This window comes from Tamandua tetradactyla, chromosome 13 (assembly GCF_023851605.1).
Source record: "Tamandua tetradactyla isolate mTamTet1 chromosome 13, mTamTet1.pri, whole genome shotgun sequence".
NCBI classification, from domain to species: domain Eukaryota; kingdom Metazoa; phylum Chordata; class Mammalia; order Pilosa; family Myrmecophagidae; genus Tamandua; species Tamandua tetradactyla.
In genome coordinates this window covers 7,453,176-7,470,360 of record NC_135339.1, presented here as the reverse complement: position 1 = coordinate 7,470,360, position 17,185 = coordinate 7,453,176, and the positions used below count along the sequence as shown (strand labels likewise).

The following is a 17,185-nucleotide window of genomic DNA, read 5'->3' as shown; positions in this document are numbered from 1 at the left end:
TTCCAAGGCTCCTCTTACATTTGGTATTTGATATTATGGATCGCGTCTTTCTTCTTTAGCTCCCCTCTCTCCAAGTTTCCCTTCTAGCTCCCTGGCAGCTCCACCTCTTCTCTTCTTGCTCACTTGTCCTCTTTCTTCCAGCTCACGCATCCATACCCATGGCTTTGTGTGGTGGCTATCTGTGGACAACTCATCTCTTACCTAGCTGAGCCCAGGCTCTGGATATCGAAATGCCAACTAGGCCTCTCTCCTTTGGGCATCTCAAAGGCCTCAAATGAAACCGGGTTTCTATCCAAACCCGGTAGTAGTGTGTCCCCTGCCCCCACGCCACCCCCAGAAGGTATGCTGACATCCTAAACTCCGGTGCCTCCGAATATGACTTTATTTGGAAATAGGATAGTTACAGATGAAATTGGGCAAGTTAAAAGAAGGTCATACTGAAGCAGGGTAGGCCTTAATCCAATATTATTGATGTCTTTATAGGAAGGGGAAAGGAGACAGACAAATAGAGGGGAGAAGGTCCTGTAATAAGTGAGGCAGAGATAGAATTTTGCCATAGCCAAGGACCCTCCCCCCCTCCCTCCCACCCTCCCCAAAATTTGCTGGCTGCCACCAGAAATCTAGAGAAAGGCATGGAAAAGGTTCTTCCCTGTAGACTTTGGAGGGAGCGTGGCCCTGCTGAGACCTTGATTTCAGACTTCCAGCCTCCAGAACCGGCAGAGAATAAATTTCTGCTGTTTCAAGCCACCCAGATTGTAGTGCTTCGTGATGGTGACTCCAAGAAACTAAAACACAAGCTTCCCTACCTCAGTGAACCAGCCCTAATGCACAAACTTTGTCATAAGCCAGAAAACTGTGACTTGTCCTTGATGACTCTCTCTCCTTCCCTGCCTCATCTAATCCATCACCACGTCCTGGGCATTAAATATCCTAAATGGTACTTGGATCCGTCACCTTTCACTATCTTAGCAGCCCATAGCCCTAGTCTAAGCCTCCATCCTCTGCTATCTAGACGACTCCTACATACACCTGGCCTCCTTCCAATAAAGGATCTTTTAAAGAAGCCACCCACTGCTGAAGCACACCAGGGCTTAGACGAGGTGTCGACGTGGCCAGTATGACTGTACTTGGTATGGCGCTTTACCAAATATGGCTTTGCCCCATAGCCCCATCTTCCTTCTCTCTGTGTTCCAGCAACACGGGCCTTTCCTCAGTTTCCCCAATTCACCCAGCTACCTGACCTCACTGGGCTTTTGCACACCAAGTTGCCTCTGTCTGAAATCTGTGCCTCATTAATTGTATTCTCCACTTGGTTGGCAGTTCCTCAGGGAAACCTCTCCTGGCCTTGTTAATTTTATTAATTGGTTTCATAATACTATGCTTCCATATCAATTTGTATATAATATGGTGATAACTTTGCATTTACTGTTATTATTTCCACATTACAGCGATTAAATTTTCCAGCGTTAGTGCAGTGTCTGGCACAGTGTGGGCATGCAATAAATATTTATTGGAGAAATGAAGGACAGAAGGGAGTAAAGAAGGCTAAGAGGGAGGGAGAGCCCCAGGAGAGAATGAAGGAAGGAAGGAATGGTTACACTCATGTTTCCCTTCAGAATCACTGGGCACAGCTCAGCCCAACACGTTATGGGAAAGTAGTCTAGCTGCATCCACTCATTTACTCAACAAATATTTACGTATTCAGTAGTAAAGTAGCTCATTTATTTCTTGGAAACCATGGAAAACACCTAATGTATAAAGGAGAAACAAACCACCTTTCATTCCATATCCAATGATGAACTGCTTCTAAAATATTTTTGAATATTTCTCTTCCAGTTTTTTTTCCTATGCATATAGTTCATAAGGGGGATCATTTTATGTATATGTATGCACACACACGCACGCTTGTATCTTCTTTCTCTTAATGTTACATTGTGAACATTTTCCCATAGCTGTAAGAATTCCTTGCACACGTGGGTTTTAAATGGCTAAAATGTATTCATTTCATTGCATGGACGTACTTAAATACCTTTCCACCTACTGTCTATTGTCGGATATTTAAGGGCTTGTCTAGCACTTCCAGTGACCATTTGCAAAATATTTACCGTGCTTTTTAGGGCCTCAGAGATAAACAGGTAAGGTACGGATTCTGGGAGGAAGTGGATTTGGGGAAAACAGGAGGAGGCTCTTTCCGGGAGCCTGAAGAAAACAGTTATTTGCTTGAGGGTTGCAGGTCCCGGGTAGGTGCCCTCGGAGTGGAACGTGCGATGTGTCTAAGTGAGGAGCTCTTTGCCTCTCAGATGTGCAGCAGGCGGGAGGTGACCTCTGAGGGGCGGGTCGGGCCAAGGCTCCTAACCTCCTAGTCCAGGGCGGAGGAACTGCCCGCAGGCGGGGGCCCAAGCCACGCGCCGCCACGTGCCCGGCACAGACCCCGCCCCTCCCGCGCCCGCCACGCCCCTCAGCCGCTTGGCACGCGGGGCCCCTGGCCCCCCCAGCTCCGCCCCCAGGCGACCTCCGCATAGCCTCCTTCCTCCCGGCATAGCCCCGCCCCCTGCTGCCGGCCCCGCCTCCGCAATCCGGGCCTTGGGGCCGCGTCCACCCCGCGGGCCGCTCCGTAGGCGCGGGAGGCGGAGTCTGCGCGATGACGTAGACGGGCGTGCGCCGTGACGGCCCGCGTCCCTGTTACTCAGCGGAGCGGCGGAGACCGGACGACGCGGCCCGGGGTGCGGAGCCGCGAGCAGTGCTGGGTAACGGCCGTGGCAGCGTCTGGACGCGAGGGTGCCCGCCGGCTGACTTCCTCCCCTTCGTTCTCTCCGCTGCCGGGTGAGTGCCGCGCGCGCCGCAGGGCCCGGGCGACGGGGCGGCCCCGCCGTGTTTATGTTATTGTGCCGCCGCCGTCGCCGCCTTCGCCTCAGCAGTGACCCCCTCCCGGGAGTGGGGGCGGGAGCGCGCGGGGTGGGGGTGGGCCGGCGCGGGAACAATAGCTGCCCGGCAAGCGGGGGCCGCGCGGGGCTGCGGGCCACCTGGAGCCGGTCCCGGTGGGTCGAGCCGAGCTGCGCCGCCCGCCGTCCCTCTCGCGCGTGTCCCGCTTCCACGTCGGGAGGTTGCCGAGGGGCGGGGGCAAGTTCAGGAACGCCCGGGGGGAGGTCGAAACCGAGGCGTCCCCGCTGCCTCCCGGGTTCCGAGGCCCACGGGGACCGTGCTCTGTTCCTCGGTGGTTTCTTTGTGCTCACGTTTGCAGGCGAGCGCGGACAGCCTCGTCGGAAAGGGCCAGTGTGGCCTCCAGCCCGGGGCCTGTAGCTTGGGCGGGAGGTGGCTTCATTGAGCTGGGCTGGATCTTCCTCTTGAGGGTCAGTCCGTGGTGACCTTTTGACTTTTTCACCCCATCCTCCCGTGTCTTTGTCCTGCACTCACGTCCTCAATCCATACAACCAAGTGCGTTTTAAAGTACTAGGAGAAACACTTTTTCATTTTAATTTCCAAGAGTCTCCTGTTAGGTCTTCACTGTAAATGTAATGACATGTTGACTGCCTCGTATCAGACATTGTCCAGGGCTTACTATTTTTACCTCTCAAACTCAGTGATCTTTCGAGTAGAATTGTAGTGTCAGTCCATTGTGTTTTAAAATAAGCATCCAGCAAGTACCTCCTTGGCAATTAGAACATCTGTTTATTTCACTCATTCATTCAACAGCTGTTCTGTACACAGGTGGAGAGACTGAAAGGTAAAGAGAAATGTCCTTTAATAGAAGAGTGTGCTTTGATAGAAATATAATATGAATACCTTTAAATTACACAATTATGTAAGTCATGTGTTACGTACCTGATGTGTGTAAAAGAAGGTAAGGAGTCCTACTGTAGTTTATTTTCGTGTTTTTGAAATAGTTCGTCTGGAACTGTGAAAGTAATGATATTCTAGGAGCTAGTGCTACATTTGGTCTACAGGTATTTCTAAATTTTACTTTTTCTGCTCTTGTAAAGCCTCTTTTGTAGTGATTACCTCAGAATCTCCTGCTGTCATTTAAGCCTAGAAAGTCATGATGTAATGAACAAGTTCAGTGCAGTACCTCACAAATGCAAGCAATCAAAATGGGACTTCCTTGAGGGTAGGCCTGTCTTGCATTTGGGTTTCCAGCACCTAGCCTGTAAAGTAAGTGCTCAAAAAGGCAGGTTGATGAAAAGCTTCTTATAATTGATGAAATTAAAAGCAAGCCTTAAAAACAGTTTTGATGTTCCCCATAAAGTTCTGGAAGCGTCATGCAAACCGTCATTTCCAGATGGCTAAAGGATCAGTTCCTCTGTATCTGTCATGACAGTTGGGTCTTTTGAATCACCTCAGTATCAGTTTTTTACTATCACTTTTGGGTCATTCACTATCCTAAAACTTTCTCTAAAATGTTTTTTAATGAGGTAAGGTAAGTTGTAAGGTTAGTGTGTGTATATGCCTGTGATATTTTAGTAATAACCTACGATTGCAACGCATCCCTTTGTTAATATTTTTGAAAAGGCTTTTGGTGACTCCTTTATTTTAAGTGGAAAAGCTAGAACAAAGAAACAAGTCGCAGAAATGTATTAGAAATGTTTAATTTCAAATAGAATTTTAGAGAGGTTTATGAGAAATGTTTTTAAACTCTCATATTAACACTGATGAAACGTGGGCTTAAGATCAAAATAGTATTTTATCCAAGTTATATCTCTTTCCCACTATTTGATAAATTTTAGGATTTGTTTTGGATATGAAAGAATTTGAGGTGGGCTTATTTTTTATTTGATGTAGAATAGAATTGAATAAATTAGAAAATGATACTCTATTAAGATAAAAGTTATACCAGATATTTATTATTTTACCTAGATAAAATATGTCCGTTTGCGATAAGGGTTACTGATAAAAATCATCACAGTCAGGTTACATGAGAACCAAGATTTTTGTTTTGTTCTAAATTCTACGTTATATTTAGATAGCTTTGTTGTGATGCAATTCACGTATCATAAAGTTTACTCTACATGTGCAATTTAGTGGTTTTTAGTATGTTTACAAAGATGTGTGTAGACCCTCACTGTCTAATTCCAGAGCATTTTCATTACCCCAAGAAGAAAACCCATAACCATTAACTAAACTCCCTCTTCACTCTTCTCTGAGTCCTATTTTAGAGGAAGAGACAGCAGTGATTCTGTAGATAGGTATTTTGCATTGAGGAATTTGAAAGGAGCATCCTGGTGCAGTAGGAAGATTATGTCCTCATATGTCTCTATATTGTGGGGGAAAATGTCATTTGGGCAGAAATTAATGTCAGAATAAATTCTCCTTAAATTAATGAAGTTAATTAATAAGAATCTTAATTACTTACTCAGTGCCTAATATTTTGGTAATGACCTTGTGAGGATGCTGGATGCTTAGTGAAACATCTTGAAGTAATTTGTTGTCAAATGACTAGTCACAGATTATCCTAGTAGTAATTAAGAGGTTACCGAATAGAAGCCTGATTTTTAATAGTCTGCTTTGCCATTGAGTTGAGTTTTGACATATTTGAGTCATCTAGATAGTTGGGATGTTTTGTTGCAAATGTAGAAGTATAAAATAATATCTGGCTATCAAGATATTAGGTCTCTAGAGGTTTCTGGACAAGCCAGGGATATGAATGGCTGCCTTTCTGATTCATATAGTGCGAGGAAGTTATAACCACATTGCTTTATATATGAATTGTTTGCCTGTTCCCTGTGTTTGCTTATTTTCTTAGTCATGAACTCTTTACCTGAACATTTAGAAGCATTTTGTTCTTACTCTAATGCAGGTTAACTTGAACGTTGATTTCAGAAGTGAGTTCTGATTCAACAGAATTTACTGCCAATGAAGTTCAGGGTTTCTCTCAAGTGAGAAGGCACATGGCGAACACAGTCACAGTTTCTCTCTCATCTGGAAAGGCACATGGTGAACACGGCGTCATCCGCTAGCTTCTCCTGGCTTCCTGTTTCATGAAGTTCCCTGGGAGGCATTTTCCTTCTTCATCTCCAAAGGTCACTGGCTGGTGGACTCTGCTTCTCATGGCTATTTCTTTCCTCTCTGCTCTCTCTGAATTGCTCCCATTCTCCAAAATGTTCTGTCTTTTATAGGACTCCAGGAACTTTATCAAGACCCACCCAAATGAGTGGAGACATGTCGTCACCTAATCCAGTTTAACAACCACTCTTGACTAAATCACATCATCCAGGGAGATGATCTGATTACAGTTTCAAGCATACAGTAATGAATAGGGATTATTCTGCCTTTACGAAATGGAATTTTGATTAAAATGTGACTTTTCTAGGGTCCATACATCCTTTCAAACCAGCACAAGTGCGTTTACCATATTATCCAAAGTCACTAGTGGAAGGTGGAGTAACATCCCATAATCCAATACATTAATATTTCTGTATCAAAAAGTGTAATACAGTCAATTAGGATGAATGAGGAATGTAAATAACCTTGTACCAATCTTGTCAGGTTTTGCCACCAAATGGGTTTGTACTAAACTTACTTACAAAAGGCATATTTGTTCAGAACTGTGGCGATGATTGTGAGTTTTACATATATCATTTATATCCTCCATTTCTTTACCCTCTTCCCCCCCCCCCCCCCCCTTTTTTCCTAAATGGTAGCATGCCATGCATACTGCCCTTTAGGTCTTGTTTTCGTTTTACTAAACAATGTAACTTTGAGATTAATTCACATTGGTACATAAATAGCATGCTTCTCTCTCCCTCTTTTTTACTCACAGCATCTTGATATTCCATTATATGCATGTTACAGTTTATTTTACCAGCCTCTTAGTTTTCAGAAGCTATAGTGTAATTGATTATGTTATGCGTACAGAAATGTATAAGGTGCATTTCCAGAAGTAGAATTGCTAGCTCAGAGTATGTGTGCATTTTAATTTTGATAGGTGTTGCAAAATGCCGTTTGTAGAGGTTGTTCTAGTTTATGTCCTCACTGACAGTGTCCTTTGCCAAGGCATGGGCAACCTAGTTTTATAAGTTTTTGAAATTTGTCAGTCCAAGTGAAAAATACTAATTGGTTTTAACTTATATTTCTCTTATGATGCATTTCATCTTTAAAGACTATTTGCATGTTCTTTATTCTAACCTGTTTTTCTATTGCTTTGATGCCCATTTTCTTAGATTTGTAGGATTTATTTCTATATTAGGGAAGTTAGCTTTGTGTAATTATTTAGAAATATTTTTCACAATTTTCTATTTGCCTTTTGAATTTGGTTATGGTGGGCTTTTCGTGCAGATTTTATTTTCCATGTGGAATTTTTTTTCAGTAGCTAAGATTATCACTTTCCTTTACTGTCTTATAAATTGTATGTCATGGATAGAAAGGCTTTCCCCATTCAGGCTAATAAAAGAACCCTCAGATATTATTTTTCCAATATTTTTATGATTTCTTCTCCCTTTTTGTATTTAATGCTTTTATGTGTTTGGAATTTATTCTGGAGTATGAAGTATGATGTATGCATCCAACCTTAAATTTTTTTCTCAGGTGACCATCCAGTTGTCCAAAATCATTTATTGAGTAATCCAGCTTTGGCTTACTGACTTAAAGTGCCACCTTTTCTGAATTTCCATGTGTATTTGGGACCATTTCCCTTCCATTGACCCATCTGCCCACTTGGGAATTAAACTATCCCGTTTTAATTATTGTAGTTTATAGGATGTTTGCTGTTAGGAGTAGTTCCCCTTCATTTCTCTTCTTTTTTATAATTTTTCTGGCTTCTCTCTTGTTTACTTCATATTAATCTTTCCAGTCCCCACCCTGTCCACCAGTCCTATGGCCATTTCTATTGGAATCATTTTATTTTTTATTTTATTAAGGTGAAATTCATATACAGTATAATGCCCAAATCTTGATTGTATAGCACACTGTTTGCCCTTGTAAACCCTCTAGATGAAGATACAGAATATTTCTGTCATCCAGAGAATTGTCTTATGCCCTTTTTGTGTTGCTATTACCTTGCCTTTCACTACCATGATTGACTATTGCCATCAGGATTTCCTTATAGTTTTAGAAGAATTGACACCTTTATGATTTTGCATCTTTCTATGGGAAACAAGCTTTCTATTTTTTCGCGTCTCTAAGAGCTCATAATAGCACTTTAAAATTTTTTGCTACTAATTTTATGTACTTAAGATTTTCCGATGTATTTTTTTTTGCTTTTGGAGATGGCATATTTTAGTCTATTTTGTTCTCTTACTGTATATAGAAAATGAATTAATATCTACTACACTTTTTAAAGTATTATTTCTAATATTTTTGTATTTGCTCTTTTAATTTTCAGGTATAAATCATGCCATCTTTTTATTTCCTCAAAATTTTACCTTTTGTCTCTATTTTTTTCTTCTGATATTTAAAAATCGCTTATCTAACTGCATTGCTAGTAGTGATGTGAAAACTTTAAAGTTTTCCACAAAATGTGTAAAACATGAACAAAAATATCTGTATACTTGCTGAGTATTTAAGTGATATGGATACAAAGAAATTGGAAAGGGATTATTGGACTCATTAGGTAGTGTTGGATTCTTTTTTCTGAAGTTAATGTAGACAAATTTGAAAATGAATTTTGGCTTTCAAAATGACACGTAAGTAATCATTTAACAGTGAATGAAGGATTAGTAATTAATATCTTTGTCTCTTATTTGGTAATACCAATAGATTTCTGTGTTCATAGTATGTAGAGACAATTTCTGCAAGAAAGCTTAGTTTGCTGTCAGGGGCAATTAGTTAAGGTAGGAGATCAAGGTATATAAAAATGAGTAATGAATGAATATGAATAGTGGGGAGTCATACTTAAAATCCCAAATAACCTAATATGACAAATACATATCCCAGGCTTATAATATACCAGCCTTTACATATGTAGCTGTACATACATTAAAGTCATTTAAATGTTAGAACAATCCTATGACATAGGCAGTTATTCCCATTTTATGGATGAGAAACAGGTACTTAGAGATTATGTGGCAAATTGTTGGTTATCATAAGCAATTTTATTAAATTGAGGGGAAAGAAGCAAAATTGGAATGGGTTAAAAAAAATAAAAGGTTTGAAATTTTAAAAAAAGAGGGGGTGAGAGGTGTGAGCTAGTATAGACACAGTGGATGTAGACACCTTTTTCAAGATTGGCTCTGAGTGAAGCTTGCAGAGAAATGGTTTGGTTATAAAGGAGAATGGGGGCTAGAGCTTGAGAGTAAAACTGAGACTGTGCAGGAAAGAGGGGATGCAGAGCACAGGTAGAGAGATTGGCCTTTGTTAAAGAAGGGAGATGTCTTCCATCAGAATAGAAGAAATGTAGAAAATGTACCCATGCAGAGAAGTTTGTTGATTAAAAATGAAGGCTTGTTTTCCTGGCTTTTCTCTTTTCTCATGGTGTTTGTGTTTTCAATGAAGTATGAGGTTGGTATGGTCAGAGGGGGATGGGAGTGTGGGAAGTTTGAAGCAGTTTGCCAAGAAGGATTCTTGAAATGTTTAATTTAAAGTGATATCAGTCAGGCTGATTTTGTGATTTTTTTTCGCCAGCATTATTTAACTGATTTAGGTACAAGCACAGATAGGGCAGATGGTTGGGTTCTTCTAGCATAGTACAAGAGAAGGAAAAGAAAGAAATGGAAAAGCTGACTCAGATTCATGTGAAATTGCTGGGGACCCTGAATAGCCAAAACAGTCTTGAAAAAGAAGAGTAAAATTGGAGGATTCCCTTGTAGTAATCTTAGAATTTACTATAAAGCTACGGTAATCAAAATAGTGTGATAATGATATAAGGGTAGACATATAGACCAATGGAATAGAATGAAGAGACTAGAAATAAGCCCATACATCTATCTATGGCTGATTAATTTTTAGCAAGAATGCCAAGACCATTCCATGAGGAAGAGCAGTGTCTGTTCAGGAAATGGTTCTTGAACAACTGGATATCCATATGCAAAAGAATGAATGTGGACCCTTATCTTATGCCATATACAAAAATTAAGTAAAAATGAATCAATACTCCAAATATAGAGTATACTATAAACTATATAGTTATAGTAAACTATAAACTTCTTAGAAGAAAACATAGCGGTTTCATGACCATGGGTTTGACAATTGGGTTCTAGATGTGACAGCAAAAGCATGAAAAACAAGCCAAAGTAATTAAATTGGATTTATCACCAAAATCAAAAACTTGAAGGACATTATCAAGAAAGTCACTCTAGCTCTCTTTGGGTTACTCTTTAAATGGAATATGTTTTTCTATCCTTTTACTTTCAACTCCTTTGAATTTTTGTATCTAAAATGAATCTCATAGAGAACATATAGATGTATCATTTTTTTAACCCAATCTACTAATTCCTCCCCGCCTTTTAATAGGAGAGTGTAATCCATTTACATTTAAAGCAGTTCCTACAGAGGAAGGATTTCTTTCTGCCCTTTAGCTATTTGTTTCCTGTATGTCTTGTATGATTTTGTTTCTCATTTCTTCTGTAATAGTCTTTTTGTGTGTGTTTAGTTCATTTTTTGTAGTGAATCATCTTGACTGCCTTCTTTCCTTTCTGTGTGTTGTTATTTTAGTGGTTACCTTGTGGATTACAGTTAACGTCGTAACCTTTTAACAATCTAATTTGAATACTATCAGCTTAATTTCAGAGTATGCTTTCTGCTCCTACATGTCTCTGTCAACCCATTTCCTTCTGACCTCCACGGTTTCTGATGTGAAATCAGCTATTAACTTATTGAGGGTCCCTTGATGAGTCACTCTTCTTTTTTTTAATGTGATTTTATTGATATTTATTACTTGAATGAATTAATAAAATGTACAATCCAATATGTACAATGAATGGTTCACAGTATCATTATATAGTTGTGCATTTACCATCGAAATCAATTTTTGAACATTTTCATTATTATAAAAAATTAAAATAAGAATAAAACAGAACACCTAAAATATCCCATATCCCTTATTCCTCTCCTCCATTGTTTATTTATTTTTTCTTTTTCTTTTCTTACTCATCTGTTCATACACTTGATAAAGAAAGTATCAGTCATAAGGTTTTCACAATCACAGGATCACAACATGAAAGCTATATGGTTATGCAGTTATCTTCAAGAATCAAGACTACTGGGTTACACTTCAGCAGTTTCAGGTATTTCTTCCTATTTGAGTACACTAAAAACTAAAAGGAGATATCTTTGTATTGCATACACATAACCTCCAGGTTAACTTCTCGACTCTTTGAAATCTCTCAGCCATTGAAATTTTATTTTGTCTCATTTCTCTCTTCCACCTTTAGGTCAAGAAACCTTTCTCAATCCCATGATACTGGGTCCCGGATCATTGCAGGAGTCCTGTCTCACATTGCCAGAGAGATCGACTCTTGGGAGTCATGTCCCACATAGGTGGGGGAGAGTAATGAGTTCACCTGCCAAGTTGGCTTAGAGAGAAAGGCCAGATCTGAGCAACAAAAGAAGTTTTCTGGGGGTGACTCTTAGGCATAAATATATTAGGCTTAGCTTCTCTTTGCAGAAATAACACCCTTCCACCCATTCCAGATTGGTGTGCGATATTTGTTCAGTCATGGATGTGTCCCAGTGATTGTCACCAGACAGTTCTTAGCTGTTTACTCACTGCTTTTGCTGGTGTGAATCTATGGTTGTCCCCAGAAAAGCCATGTCTTTCAGTCCTCATTCAGTAGTGCTGGTTGGGAGCTTATTGATTGTTCCTATGGAGTTGTGTCTCCACCCATTCGAGGTGGGGTTGCTTCTTGGAGTCCTTTAAGAGGTAGCATTTTGGAAAGAGCTACAGAGTCCGTGCAGCCACAGAGGTAAAGATGAAAAAGAAATACGCCCCCAGGAGAGCTTCATGAAACAAGAAGCTGGATGATAAAGCTAGCAGACTTCAGCATGTGCCTTTCAAGCCAAGAGAGAAACCCTGAATGTCATAGGCCTTCTTGAACTAAGGTATCTTTTCCTGGATGCCTTAGATTAGACATTTCTATAGGCTTGCTTTAGTTGGGACATTGTCATAGCCTTAGAACTGTGGACTTGCAACCTAATAAATTCCATGTTTTAAACGTCGTTCTGTTTCTGGTATGTTGCATTCCGGCATCTAGCAAACTAGAACACTGCTCTACAGAATGAACTAAATTCCACACCTGCCTTTGTTGCCATTTTGCCCTGCCTCTTGAATCAGTCATCTTTTGCTTTCCAAATTCTCTTTGTATTTGGACTTTTTTACTATGACATGTCTCATTGTGGATCTCTCAGTATATCCTGTGTGGAGTTACTGAACTTCTTGTATACATATATTCATGTCTTTCATCAGATTGGGGGAGTTTTTGGTAAGTATCTCTTCAGATTTTTGTTGTTGTTGTTGTTCCTTTCTTCTTTTGGATCTTCTATAATGCATATATTGTTATGCTTAATGATGTCCCACAGGTCCCTCAGACTCTTCCTTTTTTTCATTCTATATTGAATTACTCAAATGATTGCAACTTTAAATGTGCTCGTCTTCTGCCTGCTTGGATCTGCTGTTGAGCCCCTCTAATGAATTTTTTGTTTCTTCCTCTCCTGAATTACCATTTAATTCCATTTTCCTGATTTCCTTTTATTTTTTATGCTTTCTTGTAGTTCATTGATCACATTTTAGCTTGTATTTGTGGTTTATAGCAGTAAATAATAGCTGCAGTACAGCTTCTGGTATAGTGAGGAGAAGGGATTGTAGATCAATTTATTTCTCTAGAACCCATTACTAATATGATATAAGAAATTTTACTGATTTTGTTTGTTTTCCTGTCTTCTTATGTATATAAATGAATTTATAGTCTTCATGAGTTCACGTATTTTTTTGGTCTTTCAACCCTGCTTTCCCCATAATTTTTAAATTCAAAATTACAAAATTCCCAATTATTCTCACCCATTGTAATTGAAGAAGGAAAACAGTACATTTCTTTTGAACCCCTTCTTTTCTACCAAGAAAATGGGAGATAACGGAGTTGGCCTAGGAGGGTGGTTCTGTCCTTATCTTTTTGTTACAATATGATCTTCTATTTCCATTTTCCAGTCCTTTATAGCTCATTATTTTGGTCAGCTTTTTTCCACACACACTACCCATAAATTTTAATTAGGATTTCCAAACATCCAGAAAAATTTAAAGAATAGTATAATTCACCCCTGTACATTATCACTTGGATACAATTGTTAACATTTTATCATAATTGTTTATATCTCTTTACAGATACTTTTTCCTGATGCATTTGAAAGAAAGTTGTTTATGATAGTTTATCCCTAACTGCTGCGGAAAGCATCTCCTTAAAATAAAGACATTTTCATACATGACCATAATATCATTATCATACCTTTAAAAAAATTCCGTAATATCCTTTAATAACTAATCTCTATTAGTTCAGTAGTTCAGTTGGCTACTGCAGATTGTCAGTGTGAGCTGGTTTTTTGAAACCAGCATCCATTCAGAGTTTGTGCATCGGTTTGATTGTTTCTACTTTAGTAATTTTTAACACAGTAAAATAGTCACCACCTCTACTTTTTCCCCAGTAACGTTGGCTTTTTGAAAAGACCAGGACAGTTGTCTTATAGAACATTCCCACATTCTGGATTTGTCTCATTGTTTCCTTATGGTGTTCAACTCATATTTCTTTTATATTTCCTAAAAATAGAAAGTTGGGTCTAAAGGCTGGATTAGATTTAGGCTAAATATTTGTGGCATAGGTGCTTGTCTTAGTTTTCCAAGGCTGCTGTGACAAATATTACATGATGGATTGTCTGATGGTTTTGGAGACTAGGAGTCCAATATCAGGGTAATGGCAGGGCTTACTTTTTCCCAGTCTGTAACATTCCAGCAGTCCTCTGTTACATGATGATCTCTACGTGTCTGCTCTTCTGATTTCCGCTCATTCTGTTTCAACATCTTTGTGTTTGTCTAGACTTCCTCTCCTTAAAATGTCTCCAGTCATATGGTTAAGGTGAACCCCAATTCAGTTTAGGCTCATCTAAATAGGCCCTTCAAAGAATCTTCACACCTTAACTAATAATAACAACTTTAATGATCCTATTTACGAATGGGTTCCCACGTGTAGAACCAGGGTTTAGGTTTTTGACCATGTCCTTTTGGAGGGGGGTGCTTGGGGTGAGCATGATTCAAACTGTATAACATTGTGTAAGTTCTAGATTCACCTCTTTCTCCAAGGAGCACTGGTTCCAGAATGATTATTAGAAACTGAGATCTGGGTGATGGGCATACTCATTACTGCTGGGATCTATTCTTTAAGGCACTCTCAGGTGACAAAGCAAAGAAATGTATGTGTATATACTATTATATGTATATGTGTAAGTCTAAATATTTCTATGTGGTTATGTATATTTTAAGTTAAATGAGCTTTTACTGTTGTCTTCAACAGTAATCCATTATCACATAGATCATTGTAGCTATAATACTTACCATGTGGATCATTTAGTGATTTGTAAATTTATACCCCAAACTCTCACTATCTGTCATTACTTTATATTTTTTTATTCCATTGTACATGTATAGCAGTATTGTAATTGTTAGCCTGCACACCTGTTCAAAACAACTTTATCAACTATAGTACAGTCTTATGTGAACTTCATTTTGCTTTTGGTCTTAACCAAATTTATAGAATTCTCACTTATAGAATTCCTTAGATCAGCACTATCCCACCTCTTCCCCATACCTCCATCTTCAGATTGTTTTATACATTTGTAATACAGTTAGATTCTTTTCTCTCAGTTTGCATTCCTTCCTGCCATTCCCCAACCTTGTAAATAATTTTTTTCTTGAATTTCAATACATTAAGTTTCACTTTTTGTACTGTAAAATTCTGTGGGTTTTGAGGTGGGGCAAGGTGGCAGCGTAGTGAGGTGTGGAATTTATTTCATTCTCTGGAGCAGCTAGTAAATAGCCAGGAATGGTGCGGAACAACTGCTGGGGAAATATCTGACTGAACACACTGTGTACACATACCATTCTGGGGCAGGTGGAATGAGTAAGATCTCACACAGAACTGTAAGTCCCCCAAGCCTCAGAGGCCAGTGCCCCTCCCCCCAGCACTGGAAGTTGATTCCCATGGGGAAAGGAAACAGACTTACTAGTAGCAAGGGCTTAGCTAAACCAAGCTCCAGTTGTGGAATTAATTAACAATTCTGACTACTGAAAGCAGGCCCCCAGCACAGATAAACCCGGAATAAGGACTAAAGGAACTAGGAGTTTTTGCTCTGGCAGAGAGAGGGGCAGGGCTGACAGGGAAAAAATAAACAGTAGACCCTTTTTGAATTGAATAGCACAAAATACTAGAAAAGGGGACACATAGAGCCTCGAGATACATAGAGCCACATTGCAACTCGGGCTCTTGATTGGCAAACCGGAGGATTGGAGGTCTGCCTCTGAAAAGGCTTTTCTGATTTTTTTTTTTTTTTTTTACTTCTTAACTGTTCATTATATAGAACTGCAAGCACTCTCAGGCTCCAGCTGCCCTAGGCAAGGGTGGAACTAAGGCTTGTCTAAGGGACAGTAACTAGTCAGGTGAAAGGGGTTAATTTCCTAAAGGATATTTCTTCCCCAAGAAAAGAGGGGTAGGGCATATCTGAAGTCCCTTCTTCAAGGAATTCAGGTAGGCCCCAGGAGCTGGAAGACAAAAGCAATCAAATTCCACCTACTACCTCACGTCTGTCTCAACCATTCCCCCAACAGAGAGAGTCTGCTGAAATTAAAGGCACTGTATCACTTTAAGCTGGTGGGAAGCTTTGGGCAGACAGATATCACATCCTGGGCAGGATGGGAAAAGCACAGAGTTTAGAGGCTTCACAGGAAGGTCTGACAGCCTGCTGGGTCTCACCCTCAGGGAAAACTAGTAGTGACCACTCTATCTGCCTGAGAGTTGGGCCTGTCTGGTCTGGGAAAACCAGACTGGGGTTTGTAATATCTGAGAAGTCCTGCCTCAAAAAAGAAAAAGGCTCCATGTAGGCAGGGCAAGAATCTGAAAAAACAAGAACTGAAAAATTCTGATCAGTTAAACAGAACCTATGCTAGAGGTCTAGAATAAGTTGAACTCAGTGCCAAAAAACAGATGGAGAACAAAGCCAGCCAGCAAGAAAACCATAGGTAAGAGAGTGAAAACAGCCTCCAGAATAAACTCTAAGTAAATGCCTAGATGCCAGCAAAAAAATAACAAATCATACAAGGAAGATCAAAGATATGGCCAGTCAAAAGAACAAACCAGCACTTCAAATGAGATGCACATGTTGAAACAACTAATTCAGGATGTTCAAACAGACATGCAAAATCTCATAAAAAATCAAATCACCCTATTGAGGGAGGATTTAAAGAAAACATTGGGTGAACGTAAAGAACTCAAAACTTTGAAAAAACAAATCGCAGAACTAATAGGAATGAAAGGCACAGTAGAAAGAATGAAAAAAACCGGATACAGCAATAAATTTGAAGAGACAGAAGAAAGGATTAGTGAACTAGAGGACTGGATATCTGAAATCTGAAACACAAAAGAAAATATAGGGAAAACAATGGAAAAATATGAGTAGAGTCTCAGGGAGTTGAATGACAATGTGAAGCGCATGAATATATGAGTTGTGGGTGTCCCAGAAGGAGAAGCAAAGGAAAAAAGAGGAGAAAAACTAATGGGGGAAATAACTGAAATTTTCCCATCACTTATAAAAGACATAAAATTACAATCCAAGAAGTACAGCAAACAAAATAGCTCCAAATAGACATAGTCCAAGACACTAGTCAGATTTTCAGATGTCAAACACAAGGAGAGAATTTCAAAAGCACCAAGAGAAAAGCAATCAATCACATACAAGAAAAGCTCAATAAGACTGTGTGGATTTCTCAGCAGAAACCGTGGAGGCAAGAAGGCAGTGGCAGAACTAGCAACACAACAGAAAAAGATATAGAATGTTAATATAGAGAAAAAAAATAAAAGTAATAATAATAGTAAAAAAAAAAAAAAAAGAAAAAGAAAAAAAGAAGGCAGTGGCATATTTAAGATTCTGAAAGAGAAAAGCTACCAACCAAGAATTCTATACCCAGCAAAGCTGTCCCTCCAAATGGGGGGAATTAAAATATTTTCAGTCAAAAAAGCATTGTAAGAATGGTGACTAAGAGACTGGCTCTACAAGAAATGGT

At 39.5% G+C, this 17,185-nt stretch overlaps 1 protein-coding gene across 5 annotated transcripts in view; it reads left to right on the top strand.

Annotated features, from left to right (window-relative positions):
* The first annotated feature begins 2,659 nt into the window (after positions 1-2,659).
* MAPK8 (mitogen-activated protein kinase 8) overlaps positions 2,660-17,185 on the top strand; it is a 135,668-nt gene continuing 121,142 nt past the window's right edge. For 4 of the 5 annotated variants that reach the window (XM_077124669.1, XM_077124668.1, XM_077124667.1 and 1 more), the window contains exon 1: positions 2,660-2,823. The gene's annotated coding sequence lies outside the window, so the exon portion shown is untranslated. The remainder of the gene's footprint in view (positions 2,824-17,185) is intronic. The other variant, XM_077124670.1, reaches the window with a different exon arrangement.